We start from the raw sequence: 23,535 nt of genomic DNA, 5'->3' as shown, positions 1-23,535 counted from the left end.
TTTCTTCATTTCTGAGTGATATTTGAGCTATAAAAAGTTGAGAGATTTAAGAATATATATATTTTTAATTTTGCTTGTAATGCTATTAAACCTCCAAGTACACATTCAAAGACCTGTGTCTTCAGATGCAGTGTCGAATTATCACTTAGGGTAAGGAAGACTTCAGCTGAATTCAATATGCACATTGCTATCAGTTTTTGAATACTGAGGATGAATTAACTACTACTTGCCTTTGTGTTTTAGCCAAGCTCTCTATTTTATTCAATAGCTTAAAGCAAGAATCTAGGGAAAAGAGAAAAACATCTTTCAGATTAGGAGGAGAAAAGAGGTATGTGTCACCCCCAATTCATGCTTCAGACTTCTGCAGCTCTCCTGGAGACATGGACAGCAATCTAAACCAGAAAGACAGTGTCATGGTTTAATCCCAGCTGGCAGCTAGGACCATGCAGTTGTCCCCCAGGTAGGGAGAACTGGGAGAAAAGGAGGGGAAAGGAAAGAAAAAAACCCAACCTTGGGGGTTGAGATAAAGACGGTTTAATAGAACTGTAACAGAAAAAGGAAAGTAACAATAATAATAATGGTAAAAGAATATACAAGATAAAGTAATACAACATAAGTCACTCACACCACCCAGTGATCAGTTGCCCAGCCCAACCTGAGCAGTGATCACAGATTGCCATCCCCTGGCCAACCCCATTTATGTACCAAGCATGATGTCAGTGGTACGGAATATTCCATTGACCATCCCATTGTTCCCTCTATACACCTTCTCAGCTTCTATGGGAAGCTGCAAAAAGTCCTTGAATAGTATAAACATCACCTAGCAACAACTCAAACAACATGCATTATTGATATTCCTGTCATACTGTCCTAGTTCCAGCAGGGATGGGGTTAATTTTCCCAAGGATCCAGCAGGGGACACGGGTATTCCATACCATGTGAGGCCATGCTCAGGCTATAGGGGGAGCCGGTGGGCGGAGGAGGCAGGAGGTCGCGGCTTGGAGCAGGCTGGGGCTTCTCACTTACGGTGGGTGAGTAGTGGTACTGTAATCGTGTTTGTACATTCCTCTACCGGTGTTATTGCTGCTTTTTCTCTTTCCTTTGCTGTTCTGTTAAACTGCCTTTATCTCAACCCGCGAGTTTTGCCTTTTTCTTCTGATTTTCCCTCACAGCTGTGGGGGTTGAGTGCGTGGCCACGTGGTTCTTTGTCGCCGGCTGAGGCCAAAACCACACACATACCAAATCTGAAACACAGCAACCACTAGAAAGAAAATTAACTCTCTCCCAGCTGAAACTGGGACAGATGGCAACTCATGAAGGAACACGGTTTTGTCTTGATTATTCCCCCCAGGATTGTTCAAGCTATAAGTCAGGGCAAAGAACATACGTACCTCTTTTGTTGCTTGTTTCTCCTCTGAGGTTGCTCTGGCTTTCGGTTTCTGTAAAGTGGTCTGCTTTTCTCAGTAAAACTGTGAATAAAGACAAAAATAAAAGTGGAAGAGAGATGGTATTTTATGTTAAGGACCAAACTTTGAAGTGAGAATATAGTTGAGAATGAAAACATGGGGAGCTGGAGCTCATTTCACCCACTGCAGAGTACCTTCAGCAAGTTAACGATGAAAGTGCTTTTAACTGTCAGGGTGAAGCTGTAAATCAGCTAAACCTTCTTGTTTCTGATCCGATAGACTTTGATGGTAAGCCAACTGTTCCACACAAAAGGTGGTCTTTCTGCAAGGCCCGAATTTGTCCTCCTTTGGCAGCAGCATGCAGTTTACCGGGGGATGGTGGTGTGGTGTGGTGTGGTGTGGTGTGGTGTGGTGTGGTGTGAGGGGCCAGTGTGATGATGCGGAACAAATGAGTTCATCAGACTGTTTGTTTTGGTTGTTTTTTTTTTTCAAAGGACAGTCACTTTAAAATGTGCTCTGTTTCCCATTATGTGGCCTAAAAGATTGAAGCCATGTAATCAAAATATTGTCTTAATTACACTAATTACAGGCCCTTACACTGACAGAAATCTCAGGGTGTTTCTAATGTGAGCAGCTAATTAAGCTCTGGTAGAATAATGACAATGTAATTGCTTATGTTTGTGTGGAGGTGTCAGTTTAGAAACAAACTTCTATATAACCTGCTATAGGATGGTAAAAGTAGTCATATTCCTAAGTGCACTTAAGATAAAAGTGTACGGTTTTATTTATTTTTTATTTTCAGCCAGCAGTGGAGCATCATTAACTGATGGTTCTTTATTGAGAGCTATGTTTGATATACTGTCCTTCTAGATGGATACGGTTACTTGGTTTGTAAAATAGGGTCAATAAATTTAGCTGTTTAAATTAATTTTGCAGCTAAGTGAATATTATTTGTCACTTGCAAAGCCACTTTACAATTAAAGTTTTGGCTAAAGAGCCTATTTTGAAACCTGGTGGTGGCAGTTCGTGAAGGCAGACCTCTGCTGACTTGTGGTCACCTTTCCCTTGTGAAGGGGATTGAGTTACATGCTTCAGGCCTTTTGAGACTAAAGTTTCTTAATGTTTTCTTACACTACTGGCGACATAAAAACATAGGGATTAAATATAAACCATGCAGGAAAGGACCTGCCAAAAGGAGCAGGCGATAAGGAGATAGGGGCTTGTTTTTTTCTTAGATCTCTGCCTAAGGCGTCCTACGTGTATCAGGGAGAAGTTCCCTAAATTGTAGGAGGAGCTGCTGTGTCATCGCCTGTTGGGATCATCTGTGGCAACCTGCCCAAAGATCCTGTTCTTGCTCCATTGAAGGCAGAATTAGTTCATAATTTTGGCTCACAGGCAATGTCAAAATTGCACTTCAGTTTGGAAGAGGACAAACTTGAATTTTGTTTTAATTTAATTCCTGTTTAATTTTAAACTGCTTCCCAAATGTAAATTGGGTAAGCAGAGGAACACAGAGAGTTTTGGTTAAAATAAACCACTCAAAACCTGTCAGTTTCTGACTGAAATGGTCGGTGGCTCCTGTTAGCCACTGCGAAAAGCCATGCAGTCAGCTGGAAACCTGGCTGCCAGGAACCATTGAGCCCTGGAGGCACCCACAGCCCTTAATTTCCTAGACCAGCCTCCCACTGGGAGGCCCAGTGGCGCCATTGCAGCGCAGCTGGGGCCTGAGTCCTGCCACGAGCAGGCTCCCTGGCTGTCCCCTGAGGGGAAGCCCTGAGGGCTGTCCCCAGCTGGGGGGAGGCCCTGCCTGGCTGAAGCCCTGCGATGGGGCCATCCTGCACCTCCTGTGCTGCACCCTCGCAGCGTCCTCCAGCTCCAGGGCCCCAAGGCCTGGCCCAGGAGCTGCAAAACCTCTATTGAAAACATCTGCCCGCTTATAGCTCAGGGAGGGCACGTTAGGGCCAGGGAGGGGTCGAGCGTTGACCAAACTTGGAGGGAACCTCTGCTAAAAGGGGCTGCACTGTTCTGGAGCAAAAGTTTACCCTGTGCCCTCGACTGCTCAATAATCCTTGGCCTAAAAAAAAAAATATGAAAGCATTAAAAAGCTTAAAAGTCAGTGCCAGGAAATAGCGCTTCTTCCAGAAAGCTTAATAAGGCACAGCCAAAGGCCTCTCCTGTCTCAGACTGAGAATACTGCCGATCCTGCTCTGCTTTCTTCTTGTCTCTGGGGGAGATTCTGCCAATTTCCATGATGGAGCTGTTTTACAAAATAACTTTGATCATAGGAAACTGATGCTTACCATTATACTGTCTTATCCCTGCAGTTCTCACAGATTAGTGCAAACCTTCAGAATACGTTCAGTAACATTTGGGTGCTGTAAATATAGATGAAAATCAACTGCTGAAATGAGGTATCAATCTCCAGACTGTTGAGGCTTGGTAAGAATTACTGGGTTTCCCTTTCAAGGGATGTAGCCCTGATAATTATTGATAAATATGCTAGATAAATACTGGCATTTTGTTTGTGTAGGGATGGAGCCAGGAACTAAGAGGTTTTTGATGAATTTTTTTATTAGATTTCAAGGAGGTCCATGTTCTATTTCTTACACTTAAGCCTGTGTTTATTGTAGATCAATATCAGCTATACACAAGGAGACCTGCTTTGCAGAATGGATCCGAGTGAAATGACTGAGCTTTTGAGTCTTTGATAATATCCACTGTGGGATCCTGTGGAGTTGTATGCGAGTTCGTGTGTTTTACAAACAAGTAACTCCCATTTGTCATTGTGAGAGACTGCCTTCCACTCATAATTTCTGAACTAATATTAGCAGACATCACATGTTTTAGAATAAACATTCAATATGAAGCCCAGGTGGGCATACAAACTTGCAGGCTAGCAGTAGTAGATGACAATGTCTGGTGACTCAGGGCATCCATCATGCTGGACTGTCACAGGGAGGAAAGGTGGAGGGGTCATCCTAAAGAGCTTTGTCCACCTGCCCTTCCCTAAGCTTTAGTCCCAGTTAGCCCCGCTTGTACAGAAGTACTCTGCCCAATACCTGGAATGGTATTCCAGGAATACCATTGTTTTTTTCTTTGAGTGGCTTCTGTTTTATTTCTCGCCTTGCAGTTGAACCAAACCTACTCACACGCTACCATTGTTATCGCAGCCTTCCTTTTGAAAGGCTGAGAGCCTATTTTCAGGCTCAATTTCGTGTCTCTTAGACATAGGCTTATTGAAAGTCAAATATTCCACACTGAGAACAATTCAAAGCTCAGTCCTTAACTTCAACTTAATCCTTAACATCATCTTCTTTCATTGCCATTGTCTCCTTGTGTGGTGTCTCCCCCTTCTTCCTACAACACCCTTCATTACTCTCCAAGATCAGAACTGTCTTTAGGGAAAACTGTAGTAATTTTTCTTTGATTTCTTAGGCTAGCTAATAATAAAAACACAGGCTGTGTGCTGGGTACTTTCAGGCTTGATTAGATTTCAAACATGAGATTTTTTAGAATAGCAGCTGGAGGAAACAATAGAAGCTTCAGAGGTAAAGGAACAAATTGTTCCGATAAGATACTTAAAAGTCGGATGAGAGTGCCTATGAATGTAAATGCAAACAAAGCCCTGCAGCCTTCTTTTACAAAGTCTACATCAAGTCTTTTTTTTTGAGATTGCATCTTTCGACTATTCTGTCTCTCTATTTATATACAAATCAATCAAAACTGTTCTTGTCAAGTGTGGAGCTTACCTCTCTACATAGTGGGGGTTTTATTTTACGACTTCATGGTTCTTAGTACTCACAGAGACAGTTTACTCTCCTCCAGCATCTTTCTAGATGAGAAAGAGGAAGTGTAAAAATATCAGTGAACAGGACTTTAGCTGTGAAGGATCTTGAACTGACTTGGATGTTGGGCTTAAATCCAATTTTTCATTGCATGATGCAAGTTGTCTTGGTAGTGTGATGGTTCCGTTGAGATTGCATCCTTGCAACTGACATATTCAGTTGTCACTTACGTACTCAGCTTTTTGTGCTAGAAATGCAATAGAACATTTTGGAAGTACTTCGGTGCTAACCTCATCTTATTGAAATTGCATTTTTTCTGTGACTGAAATATGTGTCAGGAATGTGAAGAGCAAAGTTGTCAATTGATGGTGTTCATGCAATCCTATAACTTCATTTGCCATACACATACATTCCTCTGTTGTGACTTGATGTGTCCTCATGGTACCAGATGATATGCCCGCGTCTTGGTCTGATGACCGGGGTTCTTGGGGAATAGGTCATCAGGAAGCAATTTGCCAGAATCGTTCATATAGCCACAGCCTAATTACTGTTTGCATCTGAAGGACTCGGAAGAGAGTTGTGATCTGAGCAAGCTGCTTTGCAACCCGGATCCAGAATGTGGATCCATTAGCATGCATTCTGTAGAACAAATGGGAAGCTTTTTCAAAGAGCCATGTAAGATATTGCAGAGGCCAAATGGGCCTCCATCTGGGATCTATGGGGTACGTTTGTGGAGTGCTTCTGATAAAGCAAAACAGATAACGACGCTTTTAGTTGGCATTGCTGATAAACTGAAACTTGGGTTCAGACTGCAGTAAATAAGCATTTAAATAGTGAGTGCTGAGTAAAGATAGTTAGGACATCACTGTGTTTAGTCCACTTACAATGAGCCTTTCTCACTTAATCACATTTCAGTGAGAAGCTCAGCACTACTAGCAATATGTTTTAATATCATGTCTTTCTGGCAAGTTTGTTTTTTTTAAATACTCTGATTTTGTAATTATGACAACTGAAATTATTCATCCAATTTAATTGGGTCTCTTTTAAGACGCTGGAGATTTATTTGCTCACCCTCATACTTGTCTAATTGAAAAGTTACAGATAACTGAATATTTCTGTGTTTATGGTCTTTAATAGCTGAGTGATGTCAGTTCTCACATTCTGTAAAATTTTAATAAAGGAATTTAGGACAAAGCTTGTTATTAAGTGTGGGATGGATCCTGCTATTACTGTCAATATTGTGTTACTTTTGCCAAGAGCATAGAAGTCAAAGTCAACAGCCCTGAAAAGAACACAGGGAAATGACTAACAGTCAGCATGGAGTTGTTGAGAACAAATGATGTCAAACCAATCTAATTTCTTTCTCAAATTCTCCCCAGGGTAACAGATCTTGTGGTTAGAGAAGAGATGGTAAGTGTCACATACCCTGACTTTGTTAAGGCTTTTTATGCTGTCCTATATGACAGTCTCATAAACCAGGCTTGGGAAACATAGTGTGGAAGAAATTAATAAGTAGGGTGCAAAGCTGTTTTGAAAATTGTATTTAGAGCTCTATCAGTGATCAATTGTCAAAATGAAAGAAAGAACTGACTGAGATTCTGTAGGGACCTGTCTAGGCTCTAATACAGCTCTACATATTTATTAATGACCTGCATGATGGAATAGCATGTGTGGTTATCAGATTTGAAGCTGGGATGGACTGCAAGAATGTCAGAAGGCAAGGTTAGAATTTAAAGTGATCTCTACAAAATGGAGAAACTGGCTATAACAAATAAGATGCTATTCAAGAGGAAGGAATTTCGTTGTAGAAAAAGGAATGATCAACTGCACAGCATGATCTGGGGATGCCACAAGCTGAAAGGCAATGAGCAGTGTTCAGTTGATGTGGAAAAGACAAACATCACCACCAGTGTATACTGAGAGTTGTGTGTTCTCTGTTTAGTACTAGTAGGGTCCTGAAGTGCAGCAAGATTTCAGTTAGACATTAGGAAAAACAATTTTGCCATGTAGATGTTGTGTACTAAAACATATCGTCTGCACAAGTTATAGCAGTCAGTAAGAGGTTTGGTAAGTAGGAAGCAGAAGGGGCCTGAGTGTTGGCGGTGCGGCCAACAGGATGGGAGGATGGACTTAATGAGGATCCTGTCAGAAGTGACTTGCTTAAAGCTGTTTTCTGTCCTGCTTTCCTGACCATTCTTGTATCTCTAAGGGAAGCCCACAAAAATCAATAAGCTGTATCAGGAACAAGGCTCATCATGCAGTCCATTAATCACAAGCTGGAAGAAACTTATGCCACAGTTGCCCCAACTGTACTTTCTACCACAGTCTGCTGGTCATAGTGCTTCCTGAGACTGGAGTAGAAACAGTCATCCAAAGCTACATAGGAAATAGCATGTGCAGACAGTTCATAGATTTCGTGGTGACTGTAGGACAGTCACAAAAATGACCGAAGCAGTTCCCTAAAATGAATTCAGCAATGTTTAAAATGCTTATTGTTAATGCAGTGGAAACATAATTGGAGATTCAAGCATTAAAAAAATGAATTAATGAGAAATTATGAACAAGTTCTGTAGTAAGTAGGTATCTGATGGAATAGGGATTTTCTCTCCCTAATTATAAATTAAATATTAATATTACTGGAACATCTAATATCTTTAAGTGATATACTGGGCCAATATATTATCCTTTGAGGCTTCTTTGCTTATTGAAAGTCCCCCTGGTTTTACAGTAACTTTTTTATTGCCCTATTAGACCAAGGCAAACCATGTGTATTTTCCATAAAAACGTAATGGCAATTATCCTAAGGAAAAAAAAAAAAAACAAACACAAACAAACAGCAAAAACCACACCCATAAAACTAAAGGTTTATACTCTCTGATTTCAACTGTTTACTTTCAAGGTGCCTTTGGTTACAGGACTATGTAAGCTAGAGTCATGGTGATGGTGGGAGACAATATACCCCCCCCCCCCCTCAATTAATAAAAAAAAAAGAAACATCCACTTCTTTCTCAAAGTCAGAATGTCTCCTAGTCTTAAGTGTGAACCACCACATTAGTTTGGTTGTCTTCACCCCTGAGTTGGTGGCTGGGAGTGGATTTGTTTTAACTCTCTCCTAGAACACAAATAAGTCTCTATATCTGCAGGCATGGCAGAATCAAGGGTACTTTAGTGAAGTGATAACTACCAGAAGTAGAAAGAAAAACAAGCAGTGAACTTGACAGGAGGAAGGTATAGTATAGCAGGATCATACGGTGTTCATTAAGGGTGAGAATAATGAGCAGAGTATCTTTAGTCCCATAGTTGAGTGTTTTAATAGTTGTAGAAAAGGAGAAAAGAATGGTGACATTAGTTTGTTTGTTTTGGCAATGGGTAGATTAGTTTAGGATTCATTAAATTGTTCATTTAAGTTAGAAAGAGGAGAATTTTTCAGTATGCTCTTAAAACAGCTCTAAGAAGAGTCTCAAGAAAAACATGAAGAAAGCAAATTTGGAGAAGCTTCATGGGTGTATTTACTTATCAAGAAAGTTAAGTATATGACTTGATCAAGATCTATAATACTTCTATTGTCTTCTATAATGTATAATATACTCTTATCAACAGTAGTGAAAGCTGTTTCATATAACATACTAAGGCTTAGCAAAACATGAAACCCTTAAAAAAAACTACAAGTAATTGCTTCATTTTCTAGTATGTGTCAGGCATAGGTTTAAGAGCAGCACATGAAACATTGTGACTGATACAATAACTAACAAACTGCATTTTTTATCACTTAAAGTCTCCTAGCCCTTCCCTTTCGCTGTGTGGATAGGCAGCATGCCATAATCTTTTTTTGGACAGGGGGTAGGTGAAGCCCTGTTTTGAACATGCTACCAGTTAAGCATCAGCAGGCTCTTGAATGCTCTGAGGAATCCAGGCTCTTGTGCTGATGTCCAGCACAGGTCCTTTGGCTCCCCTCTTGTAGAGGGGGCAGTGGGCTGTGACAAGCTTTGCCAGAGCACAGGGAATATCATTAGTGCCAGAGGGACAGGGAGCTGGAGACAGTGGTTCCAGGTAAATCTGCACCATCAGTATAACCCTGTTGTCTTTTGGGGGTTTCAATAAAATTAGCAGAAGAGAGAATTTCCTGCAGTTCCTGATGGCTGAAACTCTGTATTAAATATATTTTAAAAAAATATCAGCTTAAAGAATTGCTTCTCCAAAGAGTGTGTCTTTACCTTTAATCCCATCTCTTGTTAAATATATTTTTATAATAAATGGTGAATACCTTGGAAACAAAAGGTTTTATTTTCAGTGCCATCTGATGGGCCTGTCTCTGTCTGGCATATAATGTAGTTAATTTTATATGTGACTAATGAATAACAGTCATTCCCCTGAATAACTGGGACCCAGATATGTGGAAGACTCTCATGTCTTAATTGCTTGACCCTGAAATTAACACAAGCAGATGGGCCTGAACAGATAGTGAGTCTGACATGAGGTAGAAGAAGAGGCCACTAAAGCAGTAAGTAGAATGTAGTGTGTGAGAAACTATTTTCTTGATTGGAATAATTTATTTGTCTTTCCAGACCGTTTCACTCCCTTTTAGTATCTTGTGGTTGGCTGATGTGAGGGGTAGCGGGTTAGTTGTTTAACACCTGTAACCTGGTAAGCTCAGCTGATAAGGTTCTAAAATAAATTACCATCTAGTATTGAGAACATAGAAAAAGATGTCACTTAATGTTTATATTCCAATTTACAATTATGATTGACTTTCTTCATAGTTACAGATTAACTGTTAAATATCTGTATCCCTGAGTACTTAGGGGAGAGGATAGTATTTACTTTTAAGTTTGGAGTTCAAGTAAATTCTAAGTTGTCTCTGTTTTAAAGGTGCCTTCTGTATAGGTTGCGTTACCTTCAGCCAACCTAGACAAAACCGACAAATTCCAGCGTTATGTGCGAAGTAGTTCAGTACCATATGTCATTTGCAGTTTTTTTGACATATGAAGAAGAGGGAGTTGATTCAGGATTTGTTGGGGGGGAATTCTGTAATAGTTGTGGCTTTGTAGAGGCTGTTACTTGATGTTGGATGGCTGTTTGACTGCTTCGTATTTGCACCTTTTCCTAACGGTTCCTCCAGGAGGTGCATCACACAGGATAAAAAGCAGCCTGTTGTTGGCAAAGATAGTCTGACCTCATTACTGAGGCCGACAGGTGCATTCTTTAATCACAGCCTTAAAGCCTCAGGAAACCCTGGACTCTTTCCAAGATCAGTTGGGATTAGCCTAACCCTTTGATGTTACTTTGGACGTCCCATGGAGACACCAGTTGAAGAGAGTGAGTGAATGCTGTCTGGCTACAGTCCTGGGTTTCTTAGGCGAGACATCCGTGAGAACAATTTGTGTGGGAGAAATTGGACAAAAAAGAAAACTGTTTCATGCTAATTGCAATTTCCAATTGTAAACCTTGAGGTGAGCTGCCACTGACAGGCTCTTAAACTAATTAACCAAACAGTCCAGTACCCCCAGCTGTGTAATGTTACACAACTACACATAAACAACTCCGCTGAAGATTTATCCCGACCCCAAACTTCGAATAGGCTCTGCTGAAGTTAAACAGGCCGTTTGAAGTGTCATGATGATCTGCAGTCCTCCTGTCTGATGCACTACATGCTTGACTCTAATTAACAGTAATCAAATAAGGAAAACCCTAATCAGTATTCAACAGCTATTACTCTCAGCTTAGCAGAGAGAAAACATAATTTCAGAAGAGAAATAAACACGTGGTATTGTGTGGAACTATAATAAATCCTTTTAAGTGGCCATGTGAAAAAAAAAATTATTATCGTAACGTGCCATTAAACTGTGATCTAAGGCCTTAGGGGATAAAAAGAGTGCTAGGGAGGAAAGAAATCCCATATTATCCAGATTCAATGTTTGCCTCCATTGAGTCTTGTTGTAGTGTAGCTGTGACAGCATTTTTCATCTTTCTTTGCTTTGCACATGTAAAGTGCTGTACCCTTAACAAACACAGGAAAATATTATTTTCTGAACCATATTTTATAGAGAAGTATCCTCTTCTTTCTTAAAATGCCATTATATGTAGCTCATTCTGGTCCGTAAGCACTCATGATTTTGTGAATGGGGAGTTAGGAGGAAGGCTCCCGCAGACATGGTGTGGTACCCACCACATCGTGATTTGATCCCTACACTCCACTTCTTGCCTTCATGGGATCTTAAGAAAACTTTTAAAATTTTGTGGGACAGTAGGAAACTTCCTGTGTTCTGCAATATAAAGATGCTTTTAGGAAATAATTTTCTTCTTTGAATGACCAGAACTGATGAGTTTCCTGACCTACCTGTGCATCCAAAGGAGACGGTCTTTGACTGTCAGTTAGTTGGTCATCCCTTGCACACAGTTCTGTACTCTTTTCACTGTATTTGAACAACTGTTTTGCACAAAGCTCTTTGAACCCACTCTCAAAGAGACATTGCATGCACTTAGTTTCAAGTCCTCTTTCCCCTTTTCCTGTGTTCCCAAGGACACAAATGGATGCTCTGTGACTAAAGGCCTTTATTTCCTCTTAAGTACCACGGGTTTGTGCATAACTGTTAGCAATTTCTCTCCTGACTATGCAATTTCCCTTGGTGATGTTTAAAGGAACATTTTTTAATTCTATTTTTAAACTGTTAGAAATAGCTCTCCAGAGCTTCCACTGCTGAATACTAATAACTTTTTATATTAGCATAACAGGATAGTTTTATCAAAGATCACAGTAATGGTAGTATTTGCATCTCAAAAGGCAAGGGGAAGCTGTTCATAGGTTTATGGAAGTCTTTGTCCTTTCCTTCAGCTTCCATAGTTTTGTTAATGCTAAATTAAATTAAATGTGCTAAAAGAGCTGTGGCGAGTGTTTGCTAATATGCACGCCGGCCTTATCAGAGGCTGTTACAGAATGCCATTTTTTCCCAGATGCACGTAATCTTAACACCTGCTCATCCTGAAACTTAGATTACTTTCTCCTAGGGCTATTTATAACTAAAGCTGTTGTTGGTGACTTTGGTATTTTTACACTAGCCCATATGGCTGCAAGAAAACGCAGAGAGATGTACATAATGGAACAGAGGGCAAATAATTGTCTGGAAAACCCAGACTGCTGTTCAATATGTCTGAAAGTAGTGTAGCAACAGGCAGAGTTCAATTAAATCATCTTGATTTTGTGTAGGAAAAGGATTTGCAACCCCTGACTTGCCCCTCGAAATCCGCTTTCTTGTTTACCTCAAGCATATAGCTCTTTGAATACAATCTAAGCTGATTCCGGGAGACCAATATGTATCCTTCATCAATAAAAGCTAAGTAGTCTTGTCGTACAGGGACGCTGAAAGCTGTACCTGCTGTGACCTTATTCCGCACCATGTTGCGCAAGTGCTGTGGGCCTCCAGCTAAATCCAAATAGGACTGAGTAGGGACAAAATGCATCTCCTCTTAACCAATCTAGCCGTTGTTTTCAGGAAATGTTAACACGTCAGATCACGCTGCAAAATGCTATGCTTTTTCCATTACGATTTGAAAGTTTCTTTTAGAAACATGTTCTGTACAGTGAGTTACAGAAGTCAGAGGAATCAGTTGAAGCTGCTAATATGCTTGGACTCATAGAATGGTTTAGGTTGGAAAGGACCTTGAAGATCATCGAGTTCCAACCCCCCTGCCACAGGCAGGGACACCTCCCACTAGACCAGGTTGCCCAAGGCCACATCCAGCCTGGCCTTGAACACCTCCAGGGATGAGGCCTCAACAGCCTCTCTGGGCAACCTGTTCCAGTGCCTCACCACCCTCAAAGTGAAAAACTGCTTCCTAATTTTTCAATCTGAAGAATGTGTATTTCACAGGTATGTTACAGGCTGGATGTTACCAAACTGGATATTTCCAGGAATCTCTAGGACCCAAACACATTTGCACTCCTCCATATTTTAAGTTTCTGGAGATAAGAGAAAATTAGACCGTGGATACAGCAATATTTTTGGCTTTTTCATTTCTCTTCGTGCAACCCAGGTGCCCAATGTCAAGGCATTCCTATTTCCAGTCCACAAGATTTCACTGTGATCCAAAATAAATCTGATGTGGTTACAAGGAGGAGTTAAGAGCTCTTGTGCCTGCCATCTGCCCATCACCGGTGGAGCTACTGCCTAGTAGCAGAACAGGTGATTAGTTTCCCCTCATCTGCTGAGCTCATACCCTGGTTGAAATAGAATGTATTTGAAGTTAACAGCACCCAGCTATGAAATATGTTGGCACAGCAGTGGATACACTGCAGGTACTGCTGCATTAGCCAGTAGTGCTGTGTTGGGGTGGGGATGGGGCAAGCAGCTGGATACAGCGACTTCTGGTACCAACATGGACAAGCTGTCAAAAATCATGAGTTAGCACGCTGTGCTTCTGATCTGTGAATCCTTTGACTTGAACAAAAAGTGTTCAGTTTCTAGTACATCTTATCACATTTTTTTATGAAGCAGCATGAGGTTCTAGGCTGGAGAGAGCTCAGGAGTGAGCAATACTGCATAATATCTTAATTTTTTTAATATGTTTTTATATTTTTCCCCCATAATGTTAGAGTAATACACTTCCTCAGTGAAGAACTACCCAAATAATGTTTCTGCAGACTTTTCAAAGTTGAAATTGGTATGTAAAATCATATATTACTCTTGTATCAATTAACGACTAAAATTTGTGATTTCAGTCAAATTGTAGTGTTAAATTTTACAAATGGGTCTTTAAGTGCCTTGTTCTGGAAAACACTTAAACAACATGATATCAGAAGACGCTATGGGCCAATATTACCCCTCTGATCATATTTTAATGAATTAAAGTAAAGTAAATCCAAGATTATTTCTTCTGCTAACACCTTAGCTTCTGTTACTTTTTCTGTAAATATTCGATTCTCTGGTTTCTCATAGATCAATATGAGAAAAGGCCTATTATCAACAACTTTTAACGTTAGAAATTAATCAGTTTAAGCGTATTCTTTAAAAGTACCCAGTCTATGTTTTCTCTGGTTTCTTTTCTGTATTTTCTTTATAGCCTAGTGCTTTTGGTACAGTATAAAACATTCAATTGGTCTTTGAGAACTGGAAAAACATGGGGATGTTTCTTTCCCAGATGGAGAAAGAATACATTTTTGTTTTTCACTCTAAAATTTATGTCTCTCTCTGCTTTTGGTCACTAATAATTGCACATTCATTGTTCTTTATTGCTGTATGCTGTGGTCAGTGGTAACATTAATTGCTTCCCTCATTGATACTTTAATGTGACTCCATGTATCATTCAAGTTGCAATAAGTTCAATGGCTGCCACTGTAATTTAATTTTCTTACAGATTGGAACTGTATAAATTCTCTGTTCTTAGCTAAATCCTGATCGTGCTAGCCTCACTTCGTACTGCTGCAATTTTAGGATCATAATCTCCCTAGTCTCCCTACCATATCCTCTGGTAATGCAGAAAGAGGCATCTTTGAAGGGTAAGTCAACCTTTCTGAAGTTTTGAGCAATCTCCTGGGAATACCTGTCTTGGTTGTTTAACAAGCCTGAAATATCTGCGTCTGAGAACCTCAGGTGCTTAAATCTGGGCCAGTCCAGGCACCTGTGCCACTTCTTCCCTCAGCTTTGGAGGGAGTGCTGCCTGTGGTACCTCCTACTTCTGGTTTTGCTGCAGTCAGTGGGCACTGATTCTTAGTGGGTGTTTTATACAGCTCTGAGTCACTGACTTTTCATTAATGTGGGTTGATCACAGACTTTATCCTAGTAGCTGCAGTATTTTGGAGCAGACTTTCGTATTTTATGTCTGATAAAGACCAGGCTAATAAAATCTGCAGTGCAGCTTGCTTCTTCCCCAAATGATTACGTACAGGTGGTGTCTTTCTGGGAGAAGGATGGTGAAGGGTCCCTAGCCAATTGCTACACAAAACAACATGTTCCAGTGTGATAGGGTTATTGTGCATGCAGTAAGCCTAAACTTCTACCATTTTTCTTTTTTCTGCATTTTTTTTTTATTCTGGAGAGATTACCTCTGAGAATAAGGATGTTGTTTCAGTCTCTGTTTTCTGCTAAGACTGGCCACAAGGGTAGAAATGCTGTCTGTGATGGACTGTCTCATGTTCCACAGAGGATGAGTAAACTTACTCATGTGTTCCCTATGGGACATTGAAGTATTCCAAAATGAAACTGAATTAAAAAGATTCTACTTCAACAGGTACGAACCAGTTCTTTTGCACTGATCTTAAACACATACCAGGCTTCCAGTTTGGAAGTGAGATTTGGTTTTGATAAAAGTTTTTGATAACACTTTTGGTTGATCTGATGTAAATATATTGTAGCTGGATAAATTCTATAAACGTTTTGATAAAAAAAAAAAAGTTTTGATTTCTTGGTTATTTTACTGATTTTATTCCTCATTTAAGGTCCTTTATCCACAGTAACATCTGATCTCTTAAGAACTTGACAGAGAAGTTTTCAGTGGAAGATAAATTCCTACCTTCAACATCATAAGGGAGATAAATTTTTTTTTTCTTTGTGAGCAGCTCTCTTTAGCACTGCTGAAAGATGTCAAAATGTCTGCATTTCAGAATAAAGGTCTCTCTTTTATCAGCTTATGAGACTATGTACATGCAATAGTACTTTCAGATTTTTGAAATGTTGCTGTATTTTTATTGTGAATTCCCATGGTCATTGCCAGACTTGATCTCTGGGTTAGATACTGAGGTATTAGGTGGGAGAATGAGTGTCTTAATGAGATGATATAATCCTAAAACAGGAGTAATTCCAGGGTAAATTGAGATGACTCCAAGTAATTCAGGCTGAACCAAGACTCTTCTGAACTGTGATTATTTTAAAACTGAGCTAAATATTTTGTTCACTTATTTTAAGTTAGCTGTGTGACAGTGTGCCTGTGTATATTACTCTTTCATGGATGTTGCAGAGCAAAGAGCATCAAGCATGTAGACACACAGGTACACTTGGGTCATCTAACAACCCTCAAATGATTTTGTAGTTGTGTATATTGTGTCTGATTTCCAATCTGAGTTATGGAATAAGGTACCCAAAATATCATATGAATGTCCTCAGCTGTCACATTTCCAGAACCACAAGAACAGGGCTGAACACCAGGATGAAGAAGCAGACCAACGACTCTGTGATGTACTTCCCTTGTTCTATTCTGCTAACTCATCTGCTGACTATTGAAATTTCAGATTTTACCAGAGATCTATTTATTTTTTGTAGGAAATCTATGTTGTTGAGCCGGTCTCTTGTTAATACTTCAGCTCTCCTTTCAATAAAATGCTTAAAAATCTATGCAGAATACATTTTAGTTCTACGTGAAAGATTTTAGCATTATAGCAGGAAAGCAGACTTACCCACTTTGTTTCCAACATAAGTTTTTGGTTTAAAAGGTATGTTTGGATAGTATCTAAGGTCTTGATCAGTAACCTGGCTGCTGTGAGATTCAGGCAATACTAGTTTAATGAAATTAGTGCTTCTCTGATTAATTTAGAAAACCTAATTTTTTTCTGGGGTTTTGGCATACTGTGTCCCAAAGATTCTGCTTCTGAGAAGACAACTGTTAAGGGAAGCAATATAAAATGAAGATGTAATTTGATGATTTGTTCACCAGAGTACCCTGCCTTTAAAAAAATTTTAACAGGGAGGGTGCTATGAGCTGACAAACTTATTTATCTTCTCCTAAATCAAGTACTAAGGACCAAGAGGGGAGAAAAAGTGGGGGAGGGGAGATTCTTAAAGTGGAACAGTGATTCAAAATAGAAATGCTGTTTTCTCTATAGAATATGAAGCCCCAGAGAAGAGGGTTGATGGCATTCTTGCATTTAAGCCTGTAGAGAATGGATGTTCAGTAGCATCCAGCACACTTGTAGTTGACTGCAACTAATGTCCCTCTGGGCTATTTGTTTCCTAAAACACTGAAACCCAAAATTCTTCAAATAAAATATACTGTATGTCAATAGCGGTGTAAGCTACCTCTTGATAACCGTTCCAAATATAAAACTCTTCTTGTAGGGTTATTTGTGTGACAGTAGTCTCAGTCTCTGACCTGTGAAAGACTAAATTTGTACAACACCAGGTTCCTCTTTCACAGAGTATGAGCGCTGTTTCCATTTACGCTGACCTACAGGTCAGAGAGCAGGGTGGAAATGGTCACTTTTTGTGCTAGATAAGTCTCCTGTACACTGGAAAAAGGGAGTTCTGTCAGGGAATATACCTCCCTGAGCTTTTTGCTGGCACACAATGGAAATTTGAGAGAGGAGAACTCTGACTGTAAATGGGCAGTGTGTTAAGTCTTACATAGATAACTGTGGGTAATATTTAGGCATATGACAAAGCTCTTAGACTTGCAAAGAATTCCAAGATTTCAGTGGCTTCTCTGGAGCACATGAACCAATTTCAGAATCACTCAGTTCTGGACCAAAGGACTGTTCCACAAAAATGGTGCTGATAAAATGGGTATAGCCAAGGTGACCTGACACAGTGATGAAATCGTATTTCCATTCCTCACAGGTCTTCTAAACTCTGCTCTCACTGAAACTTTACATCTTCTGCTTAAGTTTATAGAGTTTAACATAGTTTTCTTGAGCTCAAGTTGTTTTCTGCAACAGGGCTTTCTTCCTTCTGTCTTTCAGGTGTTTATCAAAACTTAAAACAGTTAATTCTGTTCAGGCTATGGGATACTTAAGTATATCTTAACAGTTGATTTGCTAAGCACAGCAAGCTACTGGAAGCAACCATAGTCCTTAAAATGTTCTTTTCAGCTGGACATAGGGAATGGGAGGCATCAAGTTTGTGTTAACCTCGTTTTGTGTCTCTCCTTGGCTGATAACTACCTCTTCTTTGACACTTGTAATAGCTGATTTTCCAGCCTTTGGGATTTTTGCTTCGAGGTAGATCACTGCTTGACACCTGGGAGGCTGAATTTGGTTAGGTACAATTGCCTTAAATGGGCAGGCCATCCACTTGACTTCTTTTTCTGGCTTTGCAGCTGCTCTGGGTTCACCCTCCCCAGGCTGTGCAACAGGTGGCCATGCACAGCCCAGCTCTTTGGGAAGGCTGTGTTATTCCGACCCTGCTGTGATACTGCATGTCCTAAGAACCCAGGAGCATCCTGCAGGCCTACTGAGCCTGGGGTTTGCTCTCAGGGAGTAGCTACATATCATTATCCAAGCTTTTTATAAACAAGAGACTCCAAAACAACTGTTCACATCTGCCTATGGTTGGTTGGGTTTTTTTTTGGTTTGTCTCCTGGGTGGGGAAAGAATAGTCGTGGGATGAGAGGCCTGGGATGTCTGCAGTCCAGCACATCTTCTCCCACTTTGTAAAGCATATGGCTGGTTTCCTGGTGTGTTCTCAACATTAAATTCTCTTCTACCTAAGCTGCAGTGCCATCAGACTGCCTGTCAGACAGCCTACTTCTGACTGCTACTTGTAAGTTCTCTTATGCATTATGCATATTTTTGTTTGTTTCAAGTCCTTTAGCAACTTTAATTATTGAGAAAAAAACACCTCACAAACAAACAAGTTTCACTGGCACCTGCTACACTGGATCTTTGTTGCTCTGTCAGCCTCAGGTTCTGGAACTAACTCCCCATGTTGATTACAGCCTTAAAGACTTTCTGATTATATTTTTTTTCTCTGCCTCATAAAACATATGATTGATTACAGGAGACTGACACACAGAAATAACTGGAAAAATTTTAAGTGCTGGTTTTGGAATCAAATCTAAAATCTAACGTGGAATGCTGAGAGTCAGCAGAATTTTCTAGATATGCAAACTGTAGGATTACCAAAAGGAGAAAAAAAAATTAATCTAATGTTTATGTGAAAGCAATTGCAGAGATGTTGCAGACTGTACAAACAGTTTTCAGAGTTACTTTAAAAGAATCAGGAGGACATAAAACAGGACTTTTCAAGGAAAAGATATGCACCAGATGATTAGTTCCACTGCCATTTGAAGAATCACTTTACTCCTTGAATATCGTGGTGGTTAACTCCTGTACAACGGCTGTCAAATACATCTTGGTGAAAAAGTACACATTCTCCAAGATTATCAGATCCCCTCTTGCTTTTTGTACAGGAAGATCATTAATTTTTAAATGATGGTTTAGGCTTTTAATAACTGTGGCACTTCGTTATAAAGATGCCACATATAGTTACCCAGATGCCACTTTTCATACCTGCTCCTTAGATCTGTTAAACTCATGCTAGGATTGCACAGTGTGTATATGCAACTGATATGATTGCAAGAGGCATAATTTTTCATCAGCTTTTGTATCAGTTCTCCCCAAGACAAATTATGTGCTCAGATGCAGATCTTGTAGTCCTGCATCCCTGTGAACACAATGACATGACTTACAAATGCTAATTATTTATGCAACAGTGTGTATTTATGTAATCATCTGATTTTAATAAAGTAGGATAGAATTCTAACATTTTAAAAATAAATGAGTATCAGAGAATGAAAAATATCAGGGATACTTGATATGAGTAGTGTTTGCATACCTACATGTACTACATGTAGTAGGCGTACTGCGTCTTTGATAAATCCTTCTCCTGCTTGTTTCAAAAAACTTGATAGTAAATTTCAGTATTTTCTGCAACTGATATGTAAGAGAATTCATTCTATCTACATGTTTATTACCATAGCAAAAAGGTGATCTTCCATGGTGGACACGCTGTGTCTGCTTTCCAGTGGAAGACCTGTTGTACTCAGGGTGATCTAAGGAAAATGACATAGGTGAGCTGTGAAAGTAAAGCTGATCTCTCTTAAATATATGACAAGTATAAACTGTTTTGGAAACAATGTACAAGCTATCCGGTGTACAAGCCACTCTTCAAATCAGAGAAGGTCGTAGCAAACTTCAAAACCAAATACACGTTAGGAACAATCTTTAGGACTTCAGGTAGGCAGGCAGTAAGACTGACTGAAAGAGAGTAGTATCTTATACCTGTAGAGTACAGAGTTGTTGAGAAAGGAGATAAAGTGGGTATCTACATGGGAAGGACAGAGCTATGATTTTAAATGCTAGCAGAGTTATGATTTATCACCTAGGAATGAAAGATCAGAAAATTGAGTGATTTGTATTCCCTCACTGGCAAGTGGATGTTTTTGTCTGTATGACTTTGTTCTGGTTTGAAATGGTGGTTTGGATTAATCTGTGTAGATACTGGAAAGGCACCTGGGTACAGTGGATGAAGAGTTATGGTCCCAGAAATGCAGAGGTAAGATGTTGATGGTTCTGTTGTAGGGGGATTTTACTGCGTTAGTAGTGGAGATATGACAAGTTTTACGCTTGCTCGGGCTTGCTCTAGGTTCATTTAATGTCTTTGGAGTTCTTTCAAGGTAAAGTATCTCCTCATGTAGTAGGGATAGGGAGGCATCTGAAGACTAGAATAGTTAGCTCTAGGAGGACTTATTTTAAGAAAGCTTATGTTGCAATTAGTTGGTGATTTTTCTGTATAGGTACTAGCTCTGAATTACATGGAGCAAACACAGGGGTGGGACCAGAGACTTTTACTGAAGTTCTCGCACAGTATTTGGGTGCTTCTTTCAAAATCTGACTTAATTCCTTAAATGAGTGCCCTGCTGTGTAAACATCTTGGTTGCAGAGGGGGTATATTCTTCGCAGAGAACAATGAAGTCTGAGGGCTTGGTTATGTAAAAGAGCTTTCTTCGGGCGTTTTCAGGTGGTTACTGTTTTTCACATGAATAGTTACGTTTACCTTTAGGGTTTTTATTATTTTAGTGTATACTGTTGCTTCTAAGCAACCATTTTGGTGGCTGGTCATGCTACATGAGAAATTGATGGTGATAAGGGAGTATTCTAAATTTGTTCAATCAGAAACCAGTGTTAGAAGCCAAGTTTCTTGTGAAGATAATCAGAATGTCATCTGAGTGCCTTAGGTTTACCACCATAAAAATGCAAAACTTTTTCTCCAAAGCAGGTGAAAAAAGGTTACTATATTTTGGGCTTTTCTTGGTGCTCATTGTTGTGGCTTACCATATCCAGTTCCATTTTCTTCACAGCGGGTTCCAGAGAAAAGAGGAATCGGAATGGTCCTCTCTAGGGGATAGGATGCAGTAATTCTGTGATCAATGAATTTACTTTCTTTTTAAGAACATGTCTATGTAGCAGTTTGCATTCAGATTGTGACTGACAGTGATGGTGGATGACAGCTAGAGATTAGCAAATATTATGAGCTGTTATTAGTTTCTCTTACTTTTTTAATCTTGTGCCAATAGCAGAACTTTCTGACAAAAAAGTGAGTACTTAACATGATCATAGCATTTAGCATAATAGCACAAAATCATGTATCGGCTTGTTCGTATGCAGCTGAAAAAGCTCACATAATATGTTGTTCAAAAATGTCTCAAAAACGTGTTTGAAAATCTCTAAATTACTTTTTTCTCCCCACCTGTCTTATAATATACATTATATATCCATTAAAGGTAGTCATACAATGAAGAATAGTTACTGGAAGAAGCAGACAATCGAAACATAGCATTCAGTTCCATTCATCTTCAGTTATGAGCTGCAAGAGAAATAAATGGAAATAGGGAAGAGAATGTACGTAGGCAGAGATAAAGCCAAGTATAAGCATACTTAACGCTAAAAAAGCTCTGTTTGACTTATTCACAAAATGCCACCTGTGAAAAACAGTCTCTGCTTGGGTTTCTGGCTCCTCTGACTTTTGATTAAAGCTGGAATTAAGCAGCCCTCATTAGAACTTCAGGAGAATGAATTATACTTAATAAATGTATAGCATGTGTACCTGATATGAATGCCAGCACTGTACACCCTATTATTAACATCCAATTATGTTGATGAATAGCAACTTAAACTATAATTTCTTAGAGCTATAAATTTTTAGTTTTAATATGCTGCCGCTTGTATGTTTACTGTGGCTGAAAACCAAGGTAGTAATGCGACAACAGCACCTTAGTACCAGATCTCCCACGTACCGCAAAGGCAGCAGTGACTCTGGGATTCAGTAAGAACAGTGGAAATGGTGGAAAGAAAGAGGAAATAAAAAGCAGCAAGGCAACTTGTTTTAGAGACCTTCTGTGGATGAAGTGCTCCAATTAAAGCTGTTTGTGGTGTGGCAAGCACTCGGGATGGACAAATTCTGGCAAAGCTATTGTACAGCTGGAAATACTTGGCACTGAGGGGTTTTTTGTGTGTATGCCAGGGAGCATTGATTTAGGTTTCATCTTTATAATACATTTTTATGCAGGGTTTCAAATAAAATCAGGACGAAAATAAATTTATATTGGCTTTGATTGACTCCTGTCATTTCCTGAGAGGGCTTACCTCTATCTTGAACGGTAGAGCGAACTCTCGCAAAACGTCAGGTGCCTGTATCAAGGCATTCACAAGCCTTTCAGGTTTCTGTAGGATTATTGTGTTTTTATCAGTAGCATCCCACACCTATTTAGCAAACATTTTCCGGTCTGTTGACAAGAGGACAGGGCCTTCCGACTGAAGCTGTCGCTGTGGACTTTCCTCTGCAGCTATGGGAAAAAAGCCCAGGGTGTTTGAGTATGGTCTCTTGTTGTGTGTCGGTGAGTAGGAGTCATTGTCTGAGGTAAAAGGTGACCCCAGAGAAAGAGAGTTAGGGAGGTTGGCTGATTTTTTTTTTTTTTTTTTCATATTTCTTCCCTATCTTCCCTTTGTGAACGTGGATGGTGAATATTTCTTGAAATTTAATCAGTTGAGAAGTGGGTGGCACATTGCAGGAAAATGTAGCTGGCTGCTTCCAGGACTTACTGCCTTGTATTATTTTTGAAAGCATTATCAGTAGCTCAAGCAAATGGGAATCTTTGGCAGCTTTTCTGTTGGAAACTAAATCTGGACTATAGAGAACATAATGATGAACAGCATCCCTGTTTCATGAATCTAATTTAAATCCCGAGCTTGCTTTATTTTAATTGAACGAAAAACATTTCCTGGTCTTGTGAATAAATGTGTGCTGACTGAAACTATGAGTTTCAGATAAACTACTCAATGACAAATCTTACCCTGTCCTATGTCTGATACTTATTGGAAGCTTACGGGATGCGTATTGACTGGAATGTAATTTGGCTGCGTACTGCCTTCACCTATATAGTCATAACCAGCAGTTCGCTGGTTGAAAATCTGAGTGCAGGTGAGAGGGAAAGGTGTTGTCCCTTGATACTCTATAGATCAATGCTACCACTTGCTTTAATAGAGGGATCACAATTAAGCCTAGTAACCCATTGATTCATGGATAAAAATAAACAACTGCAGAAAGACAGCATAATAAAATTAGTTTAATTTTTTTAAGACT

Source organism: Vanellus vanellus, assembly GCF_965231255.1.
Source record: "Vanellus vanellus genome assembly, chromosome: 1".
Taxonomy (NCBI): domain Eukaryota; kingdom Metazoa; phylum Chordata; class Aves; order Charadriiformes; family Charadriidae; genus Vanellus; species Vanellus vanellus.
Note: the sequence above shows the minus strand (reverse complement) of the source record.